This window comes from Cyprinus carpio, chromosome A12 (assembly GCF_018340385.1).
Source record: "Cyprinus carpio isolate SPL01 chromosome A12, ASM1834038v1, whole genome shotgun sequence".
NCBI classification, from domain to species: domain Eukaryota; kingdom Metazoa; phylum Chordata; class Actinopteri; order Cypriniformes; family Cyprinidae; genus Cyprinus; species Cyprinus carpio.
The window spans coordinates 9314507-9335994 of NC_056583.1; the positions used below are offsets into that span (position 1 = coordinate 9314507).

The following is a 21488-nucleotide window of genomic DNA, read 5'->3' on the forward strand; positions in this document are numbered from 1 at the left end:
AGTAAACAAATTATTAATAAAGCATTATATTCACAGACAAGCAGATATGAGCCCAGAATACGAACGCAACGCGATTAATTAGGCGTTAAGCATTTTCCTCCCATAACCTGCTTGTCTGTAAATAGAATGCTTTATTAAAAATGTTTACTGAGTTAGGTCAGCTTTTTAAAACACGTTTTAATGCATTACGCCACGTTAAGCATTTTCATTTTAGTCTAATGGTTTTCTATTGGAGGAAAACGCTTAACGCGTGATTAAACGCATTGCATTCTTATTGTCTGTGAATATAATAATTTATTAATAATGTGTTTACTGAGTTTAGTCTTTTAAAAACACCGTTTTAATGCATTATGCCACGTTAAACTTACAAACCCGATTCCAAAAAAGTTGGGACACTGTACAAATTGTGAGTAAAAAAGGAATGGAATAATTTACAAATCTCATAAACTTATATTTTATTCACAATAGAATATATATAACATATCAAATGTTGAAAGTGAGACATTTTGAAATGTCATGCCAAATATTGACTCATTTTGGATTTCATGAGAGCTACACATTCTAAAAAAGTTGGGACAGGTAGCAATAAGAGGCCAGAAAAGTTAAATGTACATGTAAGGAACAGCTGGAGGACCAGTTTTCAACTTATTAGGTCAATTGGCAACATGATTGGGTATAAAAAGAGCCTCTCAGAGTGGCAGTGTCTCTCAGAAGTCAAGATGGGCAGAGGATCACCAATTACCCCAATGCTGCGGTGAAAAATAGTGGAGCAATATCAGAAAGGAGTTTCTCAGATAAAAATTGCAAAGAGCTTGAAGTTATCATCATCTACAGTGCATAATATCATCCAAAGATTCAGAGAATCTGGAACAATCTCTGTGTGTAAGTGTCAAGGCCGATAACCATACTGGATGCCCATGATCTTTGGGCCCTTAGAAGGCACTGCATTACATACAGGACTGCTACTGTAATGGAAATCACAACATGGGCTCAGGAATGCTTCCAGAAAACATTGTCTGTGAACACAATCCACCGTGCCATTCGCTGTTGCCGGCTAAAACTCTATAGGCCAAAAAAGAAGCCATATCGAAACATGATCCAGAAGCGCAGGCATTTTCTCTGGGCCAAGGCTCATTTAAAATGGACTGTGGCAAAGTGGAAAACTGTTCTGTGGCTAGACGAATCAAAATTTGAAGTTCTTTTTGGAAAACTGGGATGCCATGTCATCCGGACTAAAGAGGACAAGGACAACCCAAGTTGTTATCAGCGCTGAGTTCAGAAGCCTGCATCTCTGATGGTAAGGGGTTGCATGAGTGCGTGTGGCATGGGCAGCTTACACATCTGGAAAGGCACCATCAATGCTGAAAGGTATATCCAAGTTCTAGAACAACATATGTTCCCATCCAGACGTCGTCTCTTTCAGGGAAGACCTTGCATTTTCCAACATGACAATGCCAGACCACATACTGCATCAATTACAACATCATGACTGCGTAGAAGAAGGATATATGTTCATAAAATGAAATCCAAAATCACATATCTTTCACCCAAAAAAAAAAATTGGCGTATCATAAAGAGGAAGATGCGACAAAGAAGACCTAAGACAGTTGAGCAACTAGAAGCCTGTATTAGGCAAGAATGGGACAACATTCCTATTCCTAAACTTGAGCAACTTGTCTCCTCAGTCCCCAAACGTTTGCAGACTGTTATAAAAAGAAGAGTTGATGCCACACAGTGGTAAACATGGCCTTGTCCCAACTTTTTTGAGATGTGTTGATGCCATGAAATTTAAAATCAACTTATTTTTTCCCTTAAAATGATACACTTTCTCAGTTTAAACATTTAATATGTCATCTATATTGTATTCTGAATAAAATATTGAAATTTGAAACTTCCACATCATTGCTTTCTGTTTTTATTAACAATTTGTACAGTGTCCCAACTTTTTTGGAATTGGGTTTGTAGAATGTCCCGAATCATTCCAGCTGATTGAAAAGAATCGGCTCAATAATGGTCGTAAAATGGGTATCGGAGAAGATACCAATTTATTATATTAATTTAATGTAAATAGATACTTTATAAAGTTTATCTTAATATTTGACTGCAATGGCTGTGACACAACTGCACTAAAATAAGAGCATGATGATCATGTCCTTTCATAATCATCACGACCGGTAGAAATAAAAGTTTTTCGATTTCTTCACTTTAAAATAATGAGGAGCAGCATATTTTCCTGAAATAAAGGGGAGGAAAATTGCAATATAGTAAAGAAAATTCAAGTTTCATAAAAATTGAAATGACACACAGACACATTATTTGCAGTGTCATATATCAACTGCATTACATATTATTATATGTAACAATATGTCATGTTATACAAATTAAAACAATACTGATACATCCTTTTCATTTCCTTTCTTATACTCTGATGATATGAAATAATAAAATTAAAAAAAAAATTATTTAATTCATAATTCATTTTTCTATCTAAAGGCCTGATCCTCCCACTGTGGATAATAAACCCAATTAATTTACTAAATGTAGTGGGTTGTTCGTCTGTTAGCCTAAAAATCAGCTTAATTTAACAAAACAATCATTTCACAGACATGGAGAGTTACAGACTAATGTTTTTCTTCTTCTGTGCATTATAATGAAGGCTTTATAAAACTGCACAGCATTTTTAGCTTTTTAATCAACATACTCTGTCCTACACTAACACACATTTCTTATCATGTATGTCTATGAAAGACGATCAAACCAATCAGAGTAGGTATGGGGCGGGGCTGCCCCAGGTGCAGCCCCGCCTCGATCTGCAGGCTGCAGCCGGGTGCTTCTCGAACGTGCAGCACTGTTTTGTGCAGTATGTATAAGGCAACACCAGGTGGCACAATCGAGTTGACACCCAAAACCAAAATAAAAAAAATAAAATAAAATAAAAAGTTTCTACACATTCATTTAAAAACAGAATTAATCATCAATTATGACAGTTTTCTTTACAGAGTCTCTAAAATGTTTAAATAAACTTCTAGCTCTCTTGGAGGAACCCATTCTGTCATTTAGCTAGAAACGTGGTTCTGTTAGATTTTGTAACATGACAAATTAGGCATCTTGTTGAATCTTAGATTCAAACTGTTTAGAAAAGCATTAGAATTCCAAAGAATTACACAGAATTAGATGTTTTTTTTCGATACCGAATCAGTGTTTTGAACGAATCTTTCAAGTGAACAAACCGATTCAAAAGAGTCGAGTCATTGTGGTGAATCAAAATGTTAACCACTCCTGGCGTGCTTGGGGGTGGGATTTCAACTTTCAAACACGACAGGCAAATGCGCTCGTATTCTGCTGTCTTTCAGAGTCTTTCTACTGTGTTAGTGCGATTTTTATGTTAGTACTCAAGGAGTAGGCCTAGTGTGAAGTTATATTTTTAGTGTTTCATCACAAAGACATGCGGTGCTTTAATCCCGGTAGTGCTCTATATCGCTGATTCTAAAGACCTTAAGACCTAAAGATTGTTGTGCAATTTCAGATGGTTTTATATTTGGCTGTTATTTCACGCGTAATTTTTTTTTTGGTAAAATACTCCGGGCCTGTCTATGCCGTTGTTTGATGAGTCGCTGTGTTCATCTAATGGTGAGTATCTCATTTAAAAATCTCATTGATGTGTTTACTGAAAGTTGCATATCCAGTCATGTTGTGTCTTCGCAATTGTGTTATTCAGAACAGGCTTTTACTTGAACAGTATTGCTAGTTTAATATGGTTTAAAAATTGGATCAATGCCACAGCTGAGAGATCAGTGAGCTAATGGGCGGAGTGTGTTGCTTAATTCAACTGAAACCAAAGGTCTCTTTTGAAATGTTCCCTGTAAATTCTTTGTTATGGCTGAATTGTGTGTCTTTTGCTTGTGTGTGTGCTTTTTTTTTTTTTTTAACTTGTTTATCAGTTTCTTTTTTGTTGAGATCAGACATGTTCCATCTATTTAAATCATTAATCAACCCTGATTTCATATATTTGGCTTATTGTGCCATTTCATTGCCATTTAAATTCTACAACAGATTGTAACTCAATTCAAAAACACCCTTGTTTGATTTATAATACAAACAAACAGTTCTCATTGAGTTCAGAGGTCTGAGTCTTAACAAACAATGATCCCCCAATGAATTGTTTGGCAAAGGACTTTTTACAAAGACAAAAGCATTGCAAGTGAGGGAAACTAGTAATGATTTCACTTCTCCAACAGTGTCAAAGTCTTGTAATGTAAGTGGTGTTGAATAGAGTTTGACATCACTTGTGTTTGACATCAAATCATTTGTAAGCTTAGGTAAATGGTAAAGAACGTTTCAATGTGGGCATTTCATTGCTTAATACTTTGAATTTATGCATGAGTGTGTAACATCCATTCTTAGATTGTTACCTTGTGGCCTTTACTTAGCTCAGTCTGTTTAGCAGAAATGTCTTTGGAATTTTAGTGATATTATTTAGAAGTTAATAAAATATTATTTTTAACCCATTTTACTTCTGTAACTGGATATGAGTAAAACAACAAAAAATTAGGTCCAGACTTTATTTTATCCATCAGGGGTTGATTGGATCATGAAAAGTGGATGTTATATATGTGAGAATGCACTTTTTCTATTGATTAACATTGTTAAATAGCCTAATTGATGATTAAGTATAGTAGGCCTATATTGAATCTAGTGCCTTTGTATTTTCCACAAAGTCAAATAGGCAAATCGTTCCTGACATTTGCCTTTGCATAAAGTCATAGGATTGACAGTGTGACAACATGACAAGACTCAACTGGATTACAATGAGATGGCTAAATATACTTAAAGGGGTCATGACTTTGTGTGTGTATGTATGTATATATATATATATATATATATATATATATATATATATATATATATATATATATATATATATATATATATATATATATTTTCCTGAAGTTTCACTTATAATGTTAAAAAGTTGCTATATATATATATATATATATATATATATATATATATATGCAGAAATAAAAATACATTTGAACGTAGTATACATAATGTTCAACCCTCATTGAAATGATCTGATTTTAAAAAGCAGGTCATATGGGTTTTCGAAAAATATATATTTTGCAGTTTGTAATGTAGCTGTCCTTCAGTGTAAACAGTCTGCAAAGTTGTTAATCAAAAAAGTGCATGATAAATAAACCACCTTAACGATTCTTCATATTTTTTTATCTTCTGCCTGTTACCTATATACATCATAAGGTAATACATTTGCATAATCCCTGCCTGCCCACAAAATAAGAACACTCTGACCTGCTCATAAACACTTACGCTTGTTAGTGTGTTGACATCATGTCGAGAAGATGCTTTCAATGTTTTCAACCTCACTTGGCATTCTTACACAGTTACACACGTGCACCTCAAATAAGTAAATAATAATGAATGCAATAAAACTGCTGTCACATCATGTAAAGTACCACATACAAAGTTTAAACTTACCACTAAGAAATGTCCTTAACAAGTCATGCTTGCTATGGAGTTTCTGGTTAAGCAACTGCATTGGTATCATCCTCGGACTCTGGCTTGAATTGATAAGGTAATATCGATGCCATTTTTGTAACCTTATAGCATCTTTGTTTACAAATAACCCTCCGGAGCAAAACATTTGTCATGGTAATGAGTGTTTTGTTTCCGACATGCATTGTATACGGAAAGACCAATCACAACAGATTTGGCCAGCTGACCAATCAGAGTAAAGTAGAGTTCCTCCCTTAAAGGAACAGCTCAACCAGAAATGAAAATTTGCTTAGATGTAGATGAGTTTGTTTTTCATCAACAGATTTGGAGAAATTTAGCATTACATTACTTGCTAACCAATGCATCCTCTGCAGTGAATGGGTGCCGTCAGAATGAGAGTCTAAACAGCTGATAAAAAAACATCACAATAAGCCTAATTCACAAGTAATCCACACGTCTGTAGTGCATCAGTTAACATTGTGTGAAAAGCTGATCTGATTTTAAAAAGCAGGTCATATGGGTTTTCGAAAAATATATATTTTGCAGTTTGTAATGTAGCTGTCCTTCAGTGTAAACAGTCTGCAAAGTTGTTAATCAAAAAAGTGCATGATAAATAAACCACCTTAACGATTCTTCATATTTTTTAATCCTCTGCAGTTAATGGGTGCCGTCAGAATGAGAGTCTAAATAGCTGATAAAAAACATCACAATAAGCCTAATTCACAAGTAATCCACACGTCTCTAGTGCATCAGTTAAAATTGTGTGAAAAGCTGTGTTTATAATAAACTAATTTATAATTAAGGCGCTTACCGCTAACTGTAAACCACTGCTTTTGGCCAGAAGTTTATAATAAATGATTCATCCTTCAGTGGAAAAAGTCCATCCCCTTTTGTTCTGTCACATCAAAATTCACCAATGTTTTTGCTTAGAAAAGTTTGCACTGTTTTTGCTTGTAAACGGTGCTTGATCTGTGCATCTTGCTTCACAAGATGTTAAATTAAATTAAATTCTCCAGAATTCTTAAAATCTGTCAATAAATGGCTACTGTTATGATAAACCCCCCCCCCCATTATGGAATCATTATTTACAAAGCATGATTGTTTACTTAGAATAGCATTTGACAAGATGACATTTAGTAGACAGGTTTCAGCTGTTAAGCAACTGAACTCCAGTGGGCTGGGCATACAATGCAAAAATGTAAAACTATTTGATAATGTCTTGCCTTAAAGTCAGTCATATGCAAATGTGTTTGCCTGTGTGACATCATAGATCGCCCACAGGATGTTTTAAGCTATGAAACATGTAGAATGTTTAAGTGGAACAAATACCTCCTATATCTCAAAACATCAAGGAAAATTTGATTTCTCATGTCATGACCCCTTTTTGGGAGATTTGAGTTCATCAATGCCATGGTAAAGACCTGTTCCTGTAAAGTAAATTGTGGCCTTAAATGCCTGAGGAGAATAGTGCAGTGAGCATGTTCCAACAGAACATCTGAAAGCTTATGATTCTTCTCTCAGGGCTTGATTATTTTGATCCAGGTGAAAGCAGAGGTTGACAGAAGCCTCTTTGTTGCAAGCTGGTAAAATCTGTTGTGGTGCCTGTCTTTCAGGGAATGGTCAGATGTCATCTGCTAGCGTGTGTCAGTACGGGCTGACGGATAATAGATTTTGGGTTATTACAATTATAAAATGGTGTAAGATAACACAACCACTAAAAAACTATCCCTGCCAATTAATTGAAAATAATAATTATGATTACAATAGTTTTTTAATTAGTAATCATGAAAAGTATAAATTACAGCATGTGTGATATGAGATATGTGAAAGAAGCCCTAACATCAAATACATAGATAAGGCGTTCAGTATACAGGGATTGACAATGTACTATGAAGTGAGTACTAATAATATGTTTATATTATATTATATGTGTATATGTATATTTGTGTATATATATGTATATGTATATGTATGTATGTATATATATGTATATGTATGTATGTAGTATGTATGTATATATGTATATATGTGTGTATATATGTGTGTGTATATATATGTATATATATATATATATATTCTGACTTAAATTTTAATTGCAAGATCAAATTGATTGCATAGATTGCATTCATGAAATCAGATATACAGTGCCCTCCATAAGTATTGGAACAGTAATGACAAAATTGCTTTGGCTGCTGTGGAGTCAAGACATCTGCAAATGTGATTAAAAGATGAATATGAGACAAAAGTACAAAATGTCACATTTTTATTATTGGGTGATTCAACATTTACCAGCTAAGAAGATCAGCACTTTTAGAGTTTCACCCCCTATCTGATGTGAGCCTAACTATTGGGACAGTTGACTCACAGGTCTGTCTAAATGATCAGCTGTTCCTGTTGCATTAATTGTTCAGATATTAAAAGCAGGGAATGTGCTGTATCAGTTATAGCCATTGCTTCTGCAGTCTGAGTCTTGCATTTGATGACGACATACAAACCAGGATGAAGAGGGGGATCTGACTTTTGAGAGGAAAGCAAGCAATTTGGATACTAAAAGAAAAGAGGAACTCCGTTAGAGCTATGTCAAAAACAATGGGCAATTTGGAATGTCCTGAAAAAGAATAAAACCACCGGCGACTACAGCAACCAACAATGACCTGGTTGGCTGAGAAGAACTACAGCCATTGATGACAGACAAATCATAAAAGCTATGAAAAATAAGTCAGTGTCTGTAAAATCACCAACAACCTCCAGAAAGCTAGAGTTTTGGTCTGACAATCTACTGTCTGCAAGAGACTTCCACAGCAGAACAAGATGCAAACCTCTGATCAGCAGCAAACAGAAAGGCAAGATTAGATTTTGCAAAAAAGCCAGTAGAATTTTGGAACAGTTTTATGGACACTGTTATGTGATGGGAAAGCAAAGCTGACCTCATACGTAATTCCCCCCGGAACTGCTTAGTTTACAAAAGTGATTGCAAGCTAGATTAAAGTGATTATTACGTTTTGAATATGGATATTTTTCTTATAAAAACAAATTGATTCGCTACAGGGGGCCTTTGTCCACCCCCCGGAGCCATGTGAGACCCTTTTTTATGGAAGGACATTTTTTATTTCACATCTTTTGGACCGAAGGAATGCAACACCCGTTGAGGGCCATGAAACAGCTTAAAAGATGAAAGACAATTTTTAATATAACTCCGACTAGATTCGTCTGAAAGCAGAAAGTCATATACACCTAGGATTTTTCATTTTTGGGTGAACTAACCCTTTAACGAATGATGGTGATAGCAGAATAAATGCAGATTAAGATATGGGGCTGTCACGGGATGAACGAACGAATAGAACCCATAGGATGTTGCACGTGCGCGACTGAATGAATCACTCCCGGAGATGACTCGTTCGTTCTGAGTCACAAAATGAACAAATCCTAATACATACACATAAAATTATGTAAAAAAAAACAAAAAAAAAACACAGTTGCTGCAGATTTGTTGGCTGCACATCCATGATGCAAATCTCCTGTTCCACCACATCCCAAAGCTGCTCTGTTGGATTGAGATCTGGTGACTGTGGAGACCATTTGAGTAAAGTGAACTCATTGTCATGTTCAAGAAAAACAAGATGATTTGAGCTTTGTGACATAGTGCATTATCCCAAAATAATTACAAAAAAAAAGACCCCAAAACATTACACAAAAACCAATGGACATGGTCAGCAACAATACTCAGGTAGGACGTGGCGTTTAAACGATGCTCAATTGGTACTAAGGGTCCCAAAGTGTGCCAAGAAAATATCCCTCACACCATTACACCACCAGCCATTTGCGCATTAGTTCTGCCCACTACCGGAAAACCCGGCAGTTCTTAAAAACTGAAAAAAATCCAAAAGAACTCGGTACATCAAACACAGGTGTGCTGCGTGTCCATTGAGATGAACTGAAAAAAGCACAGATCGCTTGATGGAGAGTGAAACTTGAAAGCGCTCAGTCAGAGTGTTCGATGAGTGAAAATATATCTTTGCTAAACTTATACTTGGCCTCCAACTCACACACTGGTGAGTAAAATCTGAGAATTTATTAGCCAGTGGCAAATATTAGACATCATTTAGTCACCAGAGTGAAGATTTAGTTACGTATGTGAGTGATTTACTCGCAATGTAAAGGGTTGGTTCGATGTGTTGTGCATTCAGAGATGTTATTCTGCATACTTTGGTTGTAACGAGTGGTTATTTGAGTTACTGTTGCCTTTCTATCATCTCTAACCAGTCTGCCCATTCTCCTCTGACCTCTGACATCAACAAGCCATTTTCGTCCACACAAATGCCGCTCACTGGATATTTTCTCTTTTTCGGACCATTCTCTGTAAACCCTAGAGCTGGTTGTGCGTGAAAATCCCAGTAGGTCAGCAGTTTTTGAAACACTCAGACCAGCCCGTCTACCATTCCATGTTCAAAGTCACTTAAATCCCCTTTCTTCCCCATTCTGATGCTCGGTTTGAATTTCAGCAAGTCTTCACCACATCTAGATGCCTAAATGCATTAAGTTGCTGCCATGTGATTAGGGCTGAACAATTAATTGAATTTGCTATAATATCGCGATATTAATATAAAAACAAAATTTTTAAATCGCAGAGTTTGCGATTAAACTCTGTCATGACACGCGAGAGTAAAGAGGTGTGTTCGACTGAACTTGAAGATCAATCGGTGTATGACATCAAAGTACGGCGAGAGTAAGCATAAGGAGATGTCTGCTCTCTTATAACTCTCGCAGTACTTTGATGACACACACCGATCGATTTCAGAATTTACTAATACATTAATCACAAGTTCAGTCTGTGAAAGTTGTTTAATGCACAGTGAACAAACATGAATGATCAAGTGTTTGCATTAAATAACATTCACAAACATTAATATATTGTTCACTTACTGTAATATGTTACTAGACCAAACTAATATTAGAAAACATTAAGTCATTGTACAGAAAAGTCTATACAGGAGATAGAATTTGACTGTACTTTTATTTAATACAAACTGTGTTCATATGTAATTTTAAAGGGCTTTTAAAACCTGCTAGAGATATTCAGCTAAGAATTAAAAACAACAACAACAACAACAAAAAAACAACAACAGTTTTTCTGATGGACTAGCATGGCTTAAACACTGTTAACCATACATTTGTACATTCTCTAACATGCATATTTTGGATACACAGTTAATTTAAAAGCCTCTGGTGTGTAAAAATAGTAAATACCATTGTGTCCTGTTTTTTTTTTTTACAGTAGTAAAAGTTATAGAAGCATTAAATAGTTAACAAAGAAACTTCATTCTAATGCTTATTATATCAGCGTTAGCCACACTTATGCTAACAATTAACTATACACTAACGGCGATGTTTATTTCAATCCGACATTCAAATTAAAAAATGGAATAATATTCATAACAGAAGCTGTAAATATTACAAATGTAATTGAAACTTACCTGCTTGAACTTGAACGGGGTGTTTTGTTAGTTTGATGCGTTTCCTCCTCTTGAGGTCACCACTGCTTTTATGAAGAGGTTGCCAGGTTTCCACAACAAAACCCGCCCAATCACATTTCGAGGGTTCCCTGTTAAAAATCGCATTCCGGGGATAAAATACACATGTTTTGGTGGGGTTCCCCTGGTAAAATTTGCATTCCAGGGGCTAACTATCACGTTATTGGGGTCGTTTTTCAACCTGCGGACATGAAAAACAACCCTTGGTGATAGTATTAAAGTAGCCCAATTCCGTGGGAAAACCGTGGACTTGACAACACTGGAAAAGGATAGCTTTCGGATAACGCATCAAGAACCAGGTTGACAACCTGGTACCGTAACGTTTTCATTTTTTTAGTACCAACTTGGTACCACTCTTTAAATCACACTTTACTAAGTGAAAAGGTCAGAGGTAAACTTTTCTTTTGCAGTAGGGAACAGGGACCTGATATTTCTCTCTATCTCTGTTAATCTGGTCTACGTCCCACCACTCAATTTCCTGTCCAGTTACAGTAATGAGTGTTAGGAAGTTCCTCACAGTAAATATTTACACAGGCTCAAGTGGGGGGTTCGCTGCTGTTTAGTATCAGGAGCTTTTGTGTATAGAGCCTGAGCGGCATTGTGCAGAGCCATTCTGCTAATAGTTAAACACTTGGAGTGTTAATAATGGCATGTCAGTGGAGTAAATAGAAATGTGCAAAACTACATATTTTAAAATTATTCAGACAGCCTACCGACTTGGTCAGTTTTGAAAGTATGCAGTTTTGCATATCCCTAATGGAGTTCGGTTCAGTGTTTCCCATACATTGATTTATGTGTGGTGGCTGCCACAAATAGATTTTCCCAAAAGGCTTCGACTTCGTTGCATAAACATGAGCATTGCACGTTTCAAAATCGAAATCTGGAGCGGGTGTTTTTATATCACTTTTATTTTTGTATTTCTGAAGGAAACCGACTTTCTTCAGAAAATTTTGGATGTCATTTTCATTTAATTTTGCATGTAATGTCTGATAAAGCAGCGTTAGTGAGCAGAGCCCTGCTTTGTGTACAGCCGTTACCGGGGAAACCTCTATCTCTCCGCTCTAAGCGCCTCCTGCTGGCAGAGGATGAATTTGCATACAAATAGTGTCTTTTCAAAGTGTCAAAGTCTTTTGGAAACAATGTGGTTGAAGTATAAAAGCCCTGTGTATGTAAGGTGCTCTTGACAGTTGACAGAATTGTTGCGGTGTAAGAAGGTTTATCATTTGCACATGTTTTTTAGTCCTAAGTCTTGCAGATTTAAACATTTAAATGATTGAAGCACAAGATTACAAGAAAAAGATCTTAACATGGTACTTGCACTCAGTCTGATAAGCCACCTCAGACAATGCACGAATACCGAATTATATTCTCTTTCAAGTTCTATTGCGCTTAAAAATACATAAAATTGTAAATATTTGGCTTGGTGTGTTTATAAACACAGTTGGTTATGTCTTAAAACTGCAGCCTGTACGTTTTGCCTCTTTGTCACCATCTCTGTTTGAAACTTGCAATCTGCAGATATTTTTCCGGACTTATCATCTTTATGTGGTTATGTGGTAGTGCATCGGCACGGCTCCTCTGGTAGGATGAATCTAATGTTTTGAGGTGTATGTGTGGACTGTCAGTCAATGCACCAGTGTGGATATTCACTGTACTTGGGAATTACAGATACTATGTCTTGGAAGTATGTACAAAATAAGTTTCTTTGGAAAATGTCTTCTTAACAAATAACATTTCTGCCAGTTTTGTCCTGAACAACTGAAAAAAATTTTTTTACAATAAATTGCGCTACCAATGGTGATTAAATTAAAAATTGCAAAGTTAGCTCAGATCACGTAAAACCATGCAAATTATCATTGTTATACTTTGTTCTCAAATTGTGAATGTTAAACAAAGCAACATTGCATGACTACTGTTTAGCCTATTAAGTGTGCATTAGCGTTATCTGTAGATTTCAATTTCTGTACAGACTAATCTCTAATTGTCATACCATTCGAATTTCATTGAAATAAATTGTTCTTTTAACCTCAAAAACAATTTAGGGAAAATGTACCCATTAAGCACACTTCCATTTTTGAACTCAAATTATAAAAAGAAAAAATAATTTATTATCCTACTTGATGTCTTAACCAATTGATATGTTTTTAATTATATGTCTTGTATAATTTCAAGTCAATCAGATCATTGCACACTGAGATATGAGTCTCCATGGCCCCATTTACACTGCATGGTTCAAGTGACCCAATTCCGCATGGATTCCGACTTTCTCAGATCGGATTCAGGCCTCATTCATATGTGGTAATAAATCAGATATGAATCGGATATGTGCATTTGCGTGTGCCATGTAAGCAGACAAATCAGATATTCCCCAGTAAATGCGAGTCGTTCGTCATTAAAAAAGTGACGTCAACTCAGGTGGACACAACCAACTGAGATCACATGACTTATTATAGGCGATGGAGGACGAAGGATACACACAGTGGAGCAATGTGAAGGGTTTCATGTCTTTTAAGTCCTCTTTTTTTTTTTTTTTTTTTTTTTTCAAAATATTGTGGAAAGCAAAACACTGTATAATTTTATTTGCATCTGCATCCATTGTATTTTGTGCTGTTTTACTTCCTTTTTCCCGGGGTCAGAACGTCTACGTTTGGTAGTTTCAGCAGTGTATAGTGTAAATGCAAAAATCGGATACGGGTCGCTTTTAAAAGATGATGTAAGCGGGTCGTCAAAAAAATCGGATATAGTCAGAAAATCGGATTTGGGCATCAAGACCTGCAGTGTAAATGCAGCCCATGTGTTCACACTGTCTGGCGGCCATTTTGAAAGCTATCTAAAAACTTTCACCAAAAGAGGAGACCTTTAAATGTGCATTTTTTAGATATTTAAGCCTTTAATTTGGGTAAGTTTCACTACCTTTTGTAAAATTAAGAGATTCATGTTCAGACTTTTGCATATTATAACCTGGAATTTGGATGTGGAAAATAATTACATTAGATCCAAAAGATAATTTTAGCAACATAGCACAGATGCCGCAGAACACGGTTAGCTGACTAGCTGTATAAGATTGTGTGCTATGCTAATATATTACTTTACAGGCATTACTGGCTTTTACTTCTATATCAATAATATTATAAAATGACAGTTGCTGGTCTGTGGTTTTACAGTGCTGTAATTTTTAAAGATTTCATATTATTTTAAGGTGAGCTTAAAGGGTGCACAACTATGAAAATCACACAGCTTCAGTGTGACCTCAATAAGAAAAAGTATAATTTCATAGATATTGTTAATAATAGTTGTTCAAATTAAAATATGTATGAACTTAATACATGACCCAGACTATTTATTTAGCAAAATCCTGTCATTTTAATAAATATTACATGAAATTTATAAAAAATTGTTGCTGCTCCAATTAAGCTCAGAGTTCTCTCTTTAAGCTCTTTTACATTGAACGTCTGTGTAAATACTTCATAAACATACTTCAAATATTAACTAATGCTTGTCACTTTAAGTTGTTAATCGATTTTCTGTGGATTCTGTAAACTTAAAGAGCCAATGGCTCTGAACTTTGGCAACTAGCATCAACTTCTCAAGACTGTAAATCAGTGGAAAATCAGAGCAAAAAGTGTGTAGTGTATTCCAGCCTTAAGAGACTATAAATAAGTTGACATCTATTTAAAAAGAGAATCCATAATGAGGCTAGTTTCTGTGTTCATCCCCATGAATGAAATGTTTTATTGATTTAATTTAATTTTTGAATGTGTTACTTAGCTGAATTTGAATAGATTTTGAAATGTGCATAGATGGCACTTCATTATGAATATATAACTGATGGACTTGAATGCCTTGTTGCTTGATTTTAGTGTTCTTTTTTTTTTTCAATTGACTTTGTACCTTCAAAAAAAATATTTTTACAAGTATTTTTATAAAAATTTCCCTTAAAATAAACTTAAATAGACTGCCAAATAAATAACACTTCCAACTGCCATCAGTGATTCAACCGTAACGTCATAAAAGACAACAGCGCATCAGTGCAGCGCGGCTGACACAGAAGAGCGTAAGCCGTCTGCGTACTATAATAGCAGAGGACACAGAGTGAGCTGCAGGAAAATGCATAATCCAGTTTGTCCAAAACAAGACATGCTTTATATTAAGGGCTTTAAAATAACTTGTAAGATATAGTTAACATGTCTTGTTTAAAGTGGTTTGCACCGTCAGATGCTCTGACAGACACCTGTGCTGCTGACAGAGACGCTTCTTGTGCTGTATAATGTGTTTGGTATGCTGTTTTCCTCAGTGCATAACTTACATTTCCATAGGTATATTCTCTATCTGTAAATGTTAGAAAGTCATGAAAATATTTCCATTTTGCTGTCAGGATCCTTTTGCATGCGATTCTCTGCTAAATTTCATAGACTTCAGTGAACGAGTGCCGCCGTGCACATGCTTGCCAAACAGAGAGCACGCAATAATTGTCATATGAAGAATTTGTAACTACATGTAAGTCTATTTTATGATAACAGTAATGGGTTATCAAAATATTTAATGCAATCAATCTGTGCTCTTGTTTATTTAACTTAATTTTTTTAGTTTAATGAATTGAACTTCTGTTTTAAAAAGCATTATTTTATTTTTTTTAGATTGTAATGTTATTTGTTTATACACACACACACACACACACACACACACACATTCATTCTCACACACACACACACACAAATACACTGAACAAAATTATAAACGCAGCACTTGTTTTTGCCCCCTTTTTTCATGAGCTTTATGTACACAAAAGGCCTATTTCTCTCAAATATTATTCACAAATCTTTCTAAATCTGTGTTAGTGAGCACTTCTCCTTTGCCGAGATCCATCCACCTCACAGGTGTGGCATATCAAGATGCTGATAAGACAGCATGATTATTGCACAGGTGTGCCTTAGGCTGGCCACAATAAAAGGCCACTCTAAAATGTGCAGTTTTATCACACTGCACAATGCCACAGATGTTGCATGTTTTGAGGGAGCGTGCAATTGGCATGCTGACTGCAGGAATGTCCACCAGAGCTTTTGCCCGTGAATTGAATGTTAATTTCTCTACCATAAGCCATCTCCAAAGGTGTTTCAGAGAATTTGCCAGTACTTCCAACTGGCCTCACAACCGCAGACCACATGTCTACTACACCAGCCCAGGACCTCCACATTCCAGCATCTTCACCTCCAAGATCGTCTGAGATGAGCCACCCGGACAGCTGCTGCAACAATCGGTTTGCATAACCAAAGAATTTCTGTACATACTGTCAGAAACCATCTCAGGGAAGCTCATCTGCATGCTCGTCATCCTCATCGGGGTCTCGACCTGACTGCAGTTCATCGTTGTAACCGACTTGAGTGGTCAAATGCTCACATTCGAGGGCTTCTGGCACTTTGGAGAGGTGTTCTCTTCATGGATGAATCCTGGTTTTTACTGTACAGGGCAGATGGCATACGACAGTGTGTTCACGACAGCCAATATCCAGCAACTTCGCACAGCCATTGAAGAGGAGTGGACCAACATTCCACAGGCCACAATCAACAACCTGATCAACTCTATGCGAAGGAGATGTGTTGCACTGCGTGAGGCAAATGGTGGTCACACCAGATACTGACTGGTTTACGGACAACCTTTTTGTGTACATAGAAAAAGTCTTAGATCTTTGAGTTCAGCTCATGAAAAATGGGGGCAAAACCAAAAGTGTTGCATTTATAATTTTGTTCAGTGTGTATACGTGTGTATGTATGTATGTATCTCTGTATTTTATATCCAAATAGAAAATGTAGAAAATACAGAGATTTATACTGTATATCGCATTTCAACCAAAATATACAGAGATATGAGCTATAGCAGTTGGGTGCTGTAGATCAATATACTGTATAATAACATTACAGTGGGCGTTTTCAAAGTCAGACAACAGTTGTGCATGGAGGGCTAAATTTTTAGATGATGATTCTCAGAGATGATTTATTGCTGAAGCACAACACACTGTCAGTATGCTACGATCTTGTCTAAGACTAATCTTAAGTAACTTGTTGTTAGATGATTAATTGACCATCCTGCCCACCCCTTATGTCGAAGGAAATTGCAGGTCTTGTTGAGTGTCACAATACCCTGAGAGATTCACAGCTGGGTCATGCTGGTAAGACTGCAGTTAGGAAATTCAGGATATGTTGTAATGTTTTTATTGAAGTTTTTGTGACACAAATACACTTCTCTATCTCTGTGTTTTTTTTTCTCTTTCCACCAGGTCACGCAGGTTTCAGTTATTTGAAGGTGATAGAGTTGTAACATGCAGCCCTTAGGCCTGTCATGGTGAAGTAATTTCCCTTGCTGAAATTTTGAGTGGCTAAATAGCGTGGTATGCAGTATTATCCCCATATATATTGTGCCACTGAGACTGCTTGCTCCATGCTATAAGTGTGTTCACCCATACTACATACTAATGGGGGGAGGTGTCTGGGGGTTAAAGTTGAGGGTAGGGGTGTACGATATGACTATGTTTGATCGTGGACGATAAAAATTATAAAAATATCGTGCTACTGCACACATTGTATCAGCTGCAGTTCTGGCGCCTCCGGTTCAATATACTGCACAATGCGACATACATTCACAACAGTGTTAACTCAGCTGTAAAGTTACACTTGCCGCAGTTAAACATTTAATTTGCATGCTGTTCTGACATGCGCCTTTCCAGTGCCCCTACCCTGAAACGCGCGCGCACTAAAATGGTGAACATGTCATATAGTGAGCTAAGTTATGTATCGCGTCTGATTGTGCTAATATTGTCAAAACACAGAAGGTTTACATATAAAGGTTTACACAGTTGCTTATGTCTAAATTGAGAGTAAAACTGAGAGAAAAACGGATGCGTGCCTGTATATTAGATGTGCAGCTCTTAAAGGGCAGTACTAAACATGCTACAGACTATAATTAGAGGGATAGTTTACCCTAAAAGTTGGGGGGGATGGGGCCAGGTACGCGCAAGAGAAAAAAGTTAGTTTTTGAGTGTGTCTCCGGGGAAGAGGAAAATTCTGAGCCCTCCGCATTTTTCTTATTTTTGGGAAAGTTAGGAAGCCTCCTGATACCCATTGTTGTACCTTTCAGTAAATAAACAAAGGCCATAGTCTGCTTTTGAACCGCATCTTCATCTTCTGCTTATTTATTCTGGGAAGTTGCACAACGCTACACTGGTATCAGAAGTGGGAGAGGAGAGAGTTACATTGATGAGCACGCTATCGCCCGCTAGGGTTGGGTATCGAAAATTGGTTCCATTTTAGAACCCGTTCCAAATTTCCAAGAACCGGGTATTCGATAAGACGCGTGCATTTCGATTCTGCTTAACGATTCCTGCATTCGTATTTCAATTTGATTAAAAACGATTAAGTGCAGGAACTGAAAGAATTTCACCCTGTTTGTGTGCAGCGCACATGAAGCGCAAGCGCGTGCACAGAAAGCAGTGGTCGGCGGTCGCGCTGCGGGTTCCCGGTTTGTGTCCGCTCTCGGACCGTTCCGTGTATTTCCACTGTAGAAAAGGTTGTTCCGAGCCGAAACTGACTTCTTTCATATTTGTCGACCAATATACAGAAAACTACATCAGTATATCATCATAAACACAGCCGTTTTTGTCTTACGTGAATGTAAACAGATGAGAAAGAAAACACACGTACAGTATTTTTGCTTAAAGAGACAACAGCCTAATAAACACGTTGCCTGTCATTTATGTTAATCAAAGAACAAAAGAAAGTCATTCACTGATCTTGAATGAATATATTTAATAATTGATTAATCTTTATTTTATTTATAAAAAGAAAACTATGCAGTGTTTTTAACCTTTTAATTACAGTTTCTGTACCTGAAATTTTGTTTAGTTTTGTTTTTGATATTGCTAATTGATTTGTTTGTTCCTATCTGATTGTTTACTTGTCTTTAACACTTTAATATTTGAAATTTATATTAATCTAGTTGTTTTTGCTATGGTATTTTTTTTTAACGCACAGCCAAAATTCCTCTTGCAGTGTTTTGTAGGCTGCAACAGAATGCTTTGTAAAAAGACAGAATACATGTTTGACATCTAAATGTTTGACTTATTTTTTTTATATTGGATTTTTTATCTTATTGGAATCGAAACTAGGAATCGATAAGCAGAATCGATAAAATTCAAATGATACCCAACCCTATCGCCCACTAACCCATTTCTGCCGCTTTTGTTGAATGAATTTGATGAACATTCCCCTAAAGCTAGACCACAGTCACCCACATCTTTTACTGGCATGTCTCATTCTTTTAGTAAATATATCTGCCTCACGAGCACCCAGATCCCGAGAGCATCCGACGCAGGGACCAAAACATCCAGTATGGACCGTTAATGGTAGACGTTGATAGAAACACTGTTAAACAGAGCCGCTCTACATGGAATAAAGTGGATAAAACTTTTTCTGTTTATTCTAAAGATTCAAACTGCCATTATAATCATCCCCAAACAGTTGAAATGCCCATTAAAAAGGGGTTTGTTACCGATCAGTACAGCTCAGTTTGCAGATGAGCTACCCAGTGGGACTTACTAGGAAAGGCTAATAGTTCTTATTTTAACACCCCCACTTATAATGTTCAACTATTAAGCATGCTGCCCTCCAAACCTACCCCCAAAGTGACTGATTTTCACTTTACTGAACCTATTGATAGTGTTAACATGCATTCTGATCAGTCATTGCCTAACAGTTTGGAACAGGCATCGGAAACTCAGCCCATGTTAAGCATGTATCCAACCACTACCCCGTCCCTCCCTGCTGGGTCCCAAAGCAGGTTCCGGAAGAAGTTTCAGTTGGTGGCTGAGGTTAACTGTTAGGACGAGGTTGAGAGTGTGGGTCAGCTTGCAGCTGCTTTAGATGGTGATGTACAACAGGTAATGTTGGATGTCCAAGGAAATCAGGTTTATGGTTCCCAGGCAATGCATCAGGCTTTATTCCGACATTTCAGGGACACCACACCTCCGATGGCCCTACAGCAACAGTTTCAGGAGCACATCCGGCAACCAAAGGAGCTTTTGTGTGTGTGTTTGGCTGATCTGCTATGGCTAGCTCAACGCAGCCATCCTACATTCAGTGAACAAGTGAGAGATGCATTGGCTCTGGATGCGATCATCCGAGGATTGACCCCAGAGTGCCTACGGCAGCAGGTACAAATAGCTCAACCCTCTAACCTTAAGGAAGCCCTTGACCAAGCTCAAGTTATAGAGGGGATACTGGATGAACGGTCCAGTGGGGTTGCTGGCCATCCCAGAGTTTTTGCTGTGTACTCTGGGGAGCAGACTCAGCCACCAATTGTTAAGATGAATGCAAATGTGCTATGCTGGAGTCTTGATGAGAAGAGTTCTCCAGACTTTCTCATTTTCCCCTTGTGACTGTCCGTTGTGAGGTGGAAATCAAGGTGGGTGGATACAGTACAGTTATGTGGGTCTGGGCTGCAGAGATTCCAGAATACTGCTTCCTGGGGATTGACTTCTTGCACCAGGCAGTTGCGATTTTGGACTTGGGGACAGAGAACCTAACGTTCGCTGGGTAGTGCCCTGTGCCAATTTATTTCAACTCAATTTGGCCGGGTCCTCAGACATATTATGTGGGCCTTCCGAGCCCAACCTCCCATGTCCAATCGACTGCGGAATCAACCTCATCTGCTCTGTCACCAACATTACAACTTGGGGAGACACCACCATCAGGTTCAGCTGTAGGTCTTTCAGCCATCCCTCCATCTGTCATCTGTGATAGTGGGGTCCATAGCCAAGATATTGTGAGTCCAACCTCCATGCAGACAGCATAAGTTGTCTGGGAGAGAAGTAGTCAAGATCTAAAGGGACCCCAGAAGCAGAAATTGTGGGGAGTGCTGGAATGCCATAATGCTGTTTTTGCCACCTCAGCCAGTGATGTTGGCCAGACGCAACTGGTACGTCATTTATAAACACGGGCAGCGTGGATCATTGCCTTGAGGAGATGAAGGCTGCAAGAATTATAGAGCCATTGGAAAGCCCATGGGCCTCACCAGTTGTATTGGTCCCTAAGAAGGACGGCAGCTGGTGGTTCTGTGTTGACTTCAGGCAATTGAATGAGGTGACCATTAAGGACTCTTATCCCCTTCTGCCAGTTGATGAGTCATTGGATAAAATCCAACTGGTTCTCCTCACTAGACCAACGGAGCGGTTATTAGCAGGTTGCTTTAACCCTCTGGGGTCTGAGGCTGTTTTGGGGCCCTGGAGAAGTTTGGCGCTATATATATAGGGTGCGATTTGCCGGGGGGGATGGGGGGAATTTCCCCCCTTCTGGTCTATGCATCCCTGCCTCTGCTGAATAACTTTTATCCCCGGTGGGGATAAAAACATCATGCAAACCCGCTCTGACCTCCAGATCTGAATCAAATGATTCG

General features: G+C 37.5%; 1 protein-coding gene across 1 annotated transcript in view; it reads left to right on the plus strand.

Moving 5' to 3' along the window:
- The first annotated feature begins 3291 nt into the window (after nt 1-3291).
- The window catches only part of svild (supervillin d), a 107629-nt gene continuing 89432 nt past the window's right edge, over nt 3292-21488 (plus strand). The window contains exon 1 of the mRNA XM_042767406.1: nt 3292-3630. The gene's annotated coding sequence lies outside the window, so the exon portion shown is untranslated. The remainder of the gene's footprint in view (nt 3631-21488) is intronic.